Source organism: Rhinolophus hipposideros (assembly GCF_964194185.1).
Source record: "Rhinolophus hipposideros genome assembly, chromosome: 23".
Taxonomy (NCBI): Eukaryota; Metazoa; Chordata; class Mammalia; order Chiroptera; family Rhinolophidae; genus Rhinolophus; species Rhinolophus hipposideros.
This window is the reverse complement of record NC_138069.1, coordinates 2,324,007-2,330,581: the sequence shown is the minus strand read 5'-3', so window position 1 is coordinate 2,330,581 and position 6,575 is coordinate 2,324,007.

The following is a 6,575-nucleotide window of genomic DNA, read 5'->3' as shown; positions in this document are numbered from 1 at the left end:
GGCAACAGCACCTGTCAACCCTGCGCCCGAGTTGTGGCCAGTGCAGAGGTGTGAGACATGCCCTCCAGGGAGCAGCGGTGCGGACGTAGCTGTGTGGTGTCTCTGGGCGCATCCACACCCGTTTACTGTGGGGTGGCGTGTCCTCTCAGGCCCCAGCTGGAGTGCCTCTGTGGGCAAACACTGGAGGCAGCTTCCCCTTACTTCCCCGATATAATCAACGTCAGCACTCTGATTTCTCCTTGTGCTTTTACGGTGTGTTCACAAAGGTTTTCACAAATGTAGCTCCCTCCATTAAACTGATAATTGTGGCTCCAATGTTTACGTCCTTCACTTCAGCATCTGCATGTATCAAGTGTTCAACAGGTATTTGCAGAATGAGTGAGTGAGTGAATGAGTGAGTGAGTCTTTAAAGAAAAGTTCCCTGGGTTGCACACCTCTCTCCTCTCCACGCCTCTCCTGCCCATCTCCGCCAGGGGTCTACACTCCTGCTCCCAGACAACCTCTCCCCTGCCCTGGGGTCCTTGCCCCTGCCCCAGCAATCCCAGGTTCTTCCCCACTCTCTAGGTGGAGTCTTGTTCTCTATATTCCCTGGATTGCTCTGTGCAGTGCATTTTCAAATAATTTACCAGAAAGACTGCAACAGAAGTGAACTTTCTGAAAACTTGCCTGCCCCAAAATGCCTCTGTTCTGGTTTTTTATGCAAGTCTGGCTAGGCACGAACTTCTAGTTTAGAGATGGCTGTCCCTGAGCGTAGAAGGTGTGGGTCCTTCTAAGCCTCCCCACTATTGACAATGTCAGATACCTATCCATCCTTGTCCGGGCTCCATGTGCATCTGAATTATGAATTAGGAAAGAGCTGGGTGGCAGATAACCAAGGGAGTTTGCAAACCAACGGGAGTTTTAACAAACAGATGTTCATTTGTTTTAAATCACATATAAGCATGCATGCACACACACACACACACACACCAGAAACAGAAAAGGCAGTGTGGGGGCAGCTCTGCAGAGTTACTAGGAGCCCAGGCCTTTTCTCTTACCTCTTCATCCTTCTTGTAAGGCTTCCATACTGATGATCCCAGGATGGTTGCTGCAACTCCTACCTATATCACAGCCTGTGTTCCAGGCAGGAAAAGGATGAAATGGTAGAGGTCATGAGCAAAATGGGCATTCTCTTAACAAGCTTTGCTTTTTCATTAAAGAAGAGACTCTCTCCAAGGAATTTATCATCACATCTCCTTGGCCAAAACTATCAGGTGATCTCCATGGCTGCAAGATAGCCAAGGAGAAGTTGTTTGTATTTCACTTGCTATATTTTTATTTACAGTAGTTCACTTTCCTTTTTATTGTTCCTTTTCCACAGATTCTATTCTTATTTTGTGCAATTCCTCCACAAATCTGTCTAATGATAGTAATGATTTTATTTTAAAATCTCTTCTGTGTCCTGAATTATTTCTATTTTTTCCTGTGTCATCTTTTTGTATATCTCCTGAGAGTGGCCAAAGTGATTCTGGGACCACATTTCACTTCTGTCCAAAACCCCTGGAATCCAGAAAGCCAGGACGTCTTCATAAACTAAGAGAAGGACAAAGGGGCCACTTAGAGGGACCTCTTGGCCACATCTGGAACAACGTCAGCACTCCAAGCATAAACAACGGCATCACAGTATAAACTTTGAATTGAAAAAGACGATCCACGTATCATTGGCAGTAGTAAAAAGCAAAAATATGTCAGTGAGGGGAAGTTTTCTTTGCAGAACAAGAGCATATAGTGACTATAGCTGGAATGGCAGGATTAGGACATCACCTGTGTGATCACTGCGTGAGCAGAGGTCCGTGTGCTGGGACCATGGGCTGGGAAAGCAGACAGCTCATGGCGCCCTGCACAATGCAGGGAAAGAGCGGCCAATGCCTTGCCCAGGACGGCCCACCCCTCCCCGGCAGCCTGGAAGAGCAAACAGTATATACTCGATCATTCTGGATCAGGAGAAAAAAACCCCAAACCAGCTGTGCTGTGAGGGTCTTCCTCAGTGTTCAATTGTCAAATGCCATGGGTGAGTGCCCATGTTACGGAAGAATGCACTGAAAGTGACAGGTAACGTCTTGGGATGGGCCAGCAACTCTCCAAGGGTAAAACAGACGTGTGTTTTTAGAGAGACCACAAATCAAAAGTGACTCAGTTAACCGGTGAATTGGGGACAGCATCTGGGCTTGCAGTGGGCAGATTCACAGGTGTCCCTTGCTCCGGGCCATAGGTGACTGGCACAGTGCTGTCAATAGGATGGCTAGAAATTGTCCTTTACAGGTGGGGGTAGGAGCAGATGGAGACTGCACAGTGCCCCTGTGAAAATCCACACTGAGACCCTGCAGGTGGCGCTGCCCCAAGCCACACCCCACACCAGTTCCTGGTCCCTCCAGGTCCCCACATTCCAGTGCCTCCCACGCATACCCTGTAGCCTGTCACCTGCCTAGTGTGTTGGTCCCTCTTCTTATCCCGATGGCCTAGCAGAGAGGCTTCCCACCACCCACTCCGGTGTCCTTGTCATCAAACCACAGCCACGCCTGTGTTCCCTTCTCTGCCCTCCTCCTCCCCCTCCCCTCTCCACCTCCCTCCTCTCTCCTTCTCCTCCCTTCTCTGCCCTCTCCCTCCTCCTCCTACCTCCTCTTCCTCTCCCTTCTCCCTCCTTCTCCCCCCCCCCCCGAAGGGCCTCTGGCTACCCAGCTAATAACCACAGCAGGAGCCTCTGGGCTCCTGCTCCAGCGTTTCCATGGACAAGGGCCCAACACAAACACGGATGCTGCAGCCCCCCTGCCAGCCCAGGACCCCCCACAGCACAGGGCTGGTGGGCAGATGAGGTCATTGCGGGGGGTGGGGGGATATTTGTTTGGTCTTATTTCCATGGAAACCTGCTAGACCCCTCCTCCATGCCACTCAGTTTGTTGGTGCTGGGGACTAAGCTGCTCCATGCCCCCAGTTCCACCTTTCACCGGACCCCTGGCCTGGCCCCACCCAGAATCCAGGGCTGTTAGGAAGCAGCCAGATGGTCAGCCTCAACTCCAAGATAGGAAAAGTGAGGACCAGGAGCCAGGCAGACCAGAATACTTGTTCCCAAACTGGGGCCTCCTCTGCCTCGGAGCTGGGGTGGGCAGGGCAGCCCCAGCATATAGCACCATTGCCCAGAGCCAGGGTCCTGGCTCTACCCAGAGGCTGACCTGTGTGCTGGATCGTGGGCTGAGAGGGTCCAGTCCCAGGAGAGGAGCCCCCAGGCGGTGAGTAGGGAGGTGCTTGGAGAAGCACAGTGGGAGGGGGCCATGGGTAGCCAGGTGGAGAGAGAGAAGGCAGCTGGAGTGCATCTGAGACGGCTGAAGAAGGGCAGGCTCAGCCAGCCAGGATGTGCAGGGCACTCACACACAAGCCTACTGCACTACTGCTACCGTCCTGTCAGTCGGGTGGCCCTTGCAGAAGCCAAGAGCCCCTACCATGGATGGGGCGCCCCCAGGAGGGGTGAGATCCGCTCAGGCCATGGGACGCCCGGAGCAGGGCCGGCAGTAGGGGCTGTGTGCCCATGGGGGCGGGGGGGGCGAGGTGGACCTGGTCTGCCCACAGCCTCCCAGCTTTCAGGCCTCCTGGAAGCCTCCTCCATCCTTCAGGGGCTGCTCCCTGAACACCTGCTGTGTGTGGCCCTGATGGTGCAGCTAGCTCCTCCTTCCATGGTCCCACCATTCCAGGGCCCCCCGAGTCTCTCAGTGAGGTGACACGCGCCCTGCTCTGGCCTGTCCCATTGCTGTCCTCACTTTTTCCAACCTCCCCCTCCTCTCCCAATTCCCCCATCTGCCTTTCCACCTCACCCTCCGTCTCTGAAGTCAGCCTGGAAAGGCAGGCAGGATCCAGCCGAATCCCTTCCTGTCTGAGACATTACCTAACCGCGCCTTCTTCTCTAATACCCAGCCATCTCCAGCCTCCCTCACCCACCCCCACCCCAGCAGAACCACACTGGGCTCCAGCCCAGAATTGCATCTGGCCACCTGTTTGTGCGTCCTGGGCTGCCTCCACACCTGTGAATGGTACCCGAGACCAATCAGCTGGAAACCATACTGAGCAGCGTCCCAACCTGAGCCCTGAGCCCTGTGGGCTCCTCTTTCCTCTTCCTCCTCACCCCAGGGTGCCTTGCCAGCAAACTTGAGGGACACCCTGTCCTATGGAACTTCTTGGGACCCCTTGCCTGCTCCCCCACAGGCAAGAAGCACCTTGCAACCCCATAGGTGTCTCTGCCCACCTGGCAGATGTGGTCGGACAAGGCAGGCCTTCCCCTGCCTTAGTTGCTGGACCAGGCCAGCAGGAGCTTTTCAGCTAGAGGAAGCCAGCGACAGAGCAGGAGACAACCGTCACCGTGCAAGGTGGGCGGCAGAATGGAGACCAACAGCCCATCCCTTCATTCTCACAGTACACACATGCAAGCACAAACACACATGTACACACATGTGCACACACAACTATGCACATGTGTACACACATGCACAGATGTATGAACCCAGCCCCTCTCACATACTCGCACATATGTACACATGCACACATGCGGACACAGACACATTCAAGACTAGCCAGACGCACAGGGCAGCTCCACCACACTCGGGACCCAGGATATGGGAGACACCCCGTTGTCCAAAGAGGGCTCTTTGGCGGGGTCTGCATGCCGGTAGGGGAGAGTCAGTCCTTGTGGGGGCAGTCCACAGGGGCCTGTCCAGCCTGCCCTGCCTCAAGTCCCGTTCTTCCCTGTGCAACCCCAGCCCCTGCCCTCCCACACTGGGTTGGTTTCAGCTGCACTTTCGGCTACCATTGCCCAGGAAGAATGGACCCATTCAAGCCACCTGTTCCCGTGCCTGGTCAGCTTGCAGCCCTCTCCAACTGGGCACAAAGGCCTGAGCCCCCCACCAGTTTCTCAGTAGCAGTACCCAGGAGGCCTTGGTTTCCACATTGTGCACTGAGGAGGAGCTGGCCCCCCAGGTACCCTAGGTGATGGGATGCCCCAAGATCCCCTCCACCCTGCTGTCTATCCCCATCCCACATTCCTCGCCTGAAGAGCAAGTGCCTGGCAGAAGGGTCTCACAGGGATGCCTGGTGACCTTCAGCCCGGCAGAAAGTCCGGTGCCAGGAGGCACCTCTCAGCCTCTTCATGGTGGTGTCCATGGGCTGGAGAGGGGGTGCCGCAACCCTCTGCCTGGGCACAGAGATTAGGCAGGTAACCCTACATTCCTTTTCAGGGGACTCAGGGGGCTCACATGGCACTGGAGGTGGCCGGGAGGCAACCTCCCGGGAGATGGCCTATCACCAGGGGTCCAGTACGGCAAGCCACAGCTATGGGGGACACACAAAGTGGTTCAAGGGAAGACAGAGGCCAGCAGGGAAGGTGGAGGGGTCTGGGGACACACTCGGGGGAGCTGCAGTGTGCCTGGAGCATCCCAAACTCCAAGCAGGTGCACAGATGGAGTGACATTCCATGCTGGGGACTCAATGCTGTGAGACTGAGGAAACTACTTCTGGAAGAGGCTGCGTACTTGGAGCAGGAGGAAGAGCTGAGACCCTGCAGGCATCCTGAGAGCAGGCTCAAAGCCCCCTAAAGACTCCTAGGGAAGGGAGGGGGCATAGAGGCAGGTGCCCAATATGCTGGGAGATGTGCTGCCCCTCCAGCGCCCTGGAGGCCTCTCCCCATGAAGAACGTGGGCCTTGCGATGGGGGGAAAAGTTGCCCAAGAAAGTGAAGCCTTGTTTCCTAAAGATCAAGAGAAGGGGGTGTACTTGTCCTGCCCACCCAGCAAAGACCTCACTTGTCCTCCCAGGGCCCGCCCCTCGCCCCAGGGCTCCAAGACTGCCGTGGATAGAGCTGTGTCCCCCCAAATTCACATCCACTTGCCTCTCAGGATGGGACCTTCATTGGAAATAGGGCCTCTGCAGACATACTGTCAATGACCTCAAGATGAGAGCGTCCAGGATTGTCTGTGTGGGTCCTACGTCCCCTGACAGGTGTCCACACTGGGACAGAGGGGAGAAGACATGAGAAGGGAGAAACCACGTGACGAGAGAGGCAGAGACAGGGCTGATACAGCCGCAAGCCCAGGGATGGCCAGAGCACTGGCAGCTGGGGAGGCACAGAGCCTCCCGGAGCCTCCAGAGGGGGTGCGGCCCTGTGACAGACAGCTTCATCTTGGACTTCTGCCCCCACACCTGGAGGCCGACAGGCACTCTGGTAGAGATAAGAGTCTCGAGGCTCACGAGGCCATCCCGGGAGCACAGTTTGAGGGTGTGCTGTGACAAAGTTCAAGCTAGAGGTTGCCGACATCGTGAGAGAACCCATGCAGCCACTCAAGTGACCAGGGACCTCAGAAGGGGTCTCTGCACATGAGAGCTGTGGCCTCACCATGTTTGAATGGGTTGGGTTAGATTGTGCCTGGTCTGTGAGAGATACTCAACTCCCTCAACACCCATAAACCCAGCCTCTCCTGCCCCAAACTCCTCCCTGGGGCTCTACTCCCTGAGCTCTGCACCCTCAGGCTCCTCTCCTTCACTCTCCTCCCACAGACC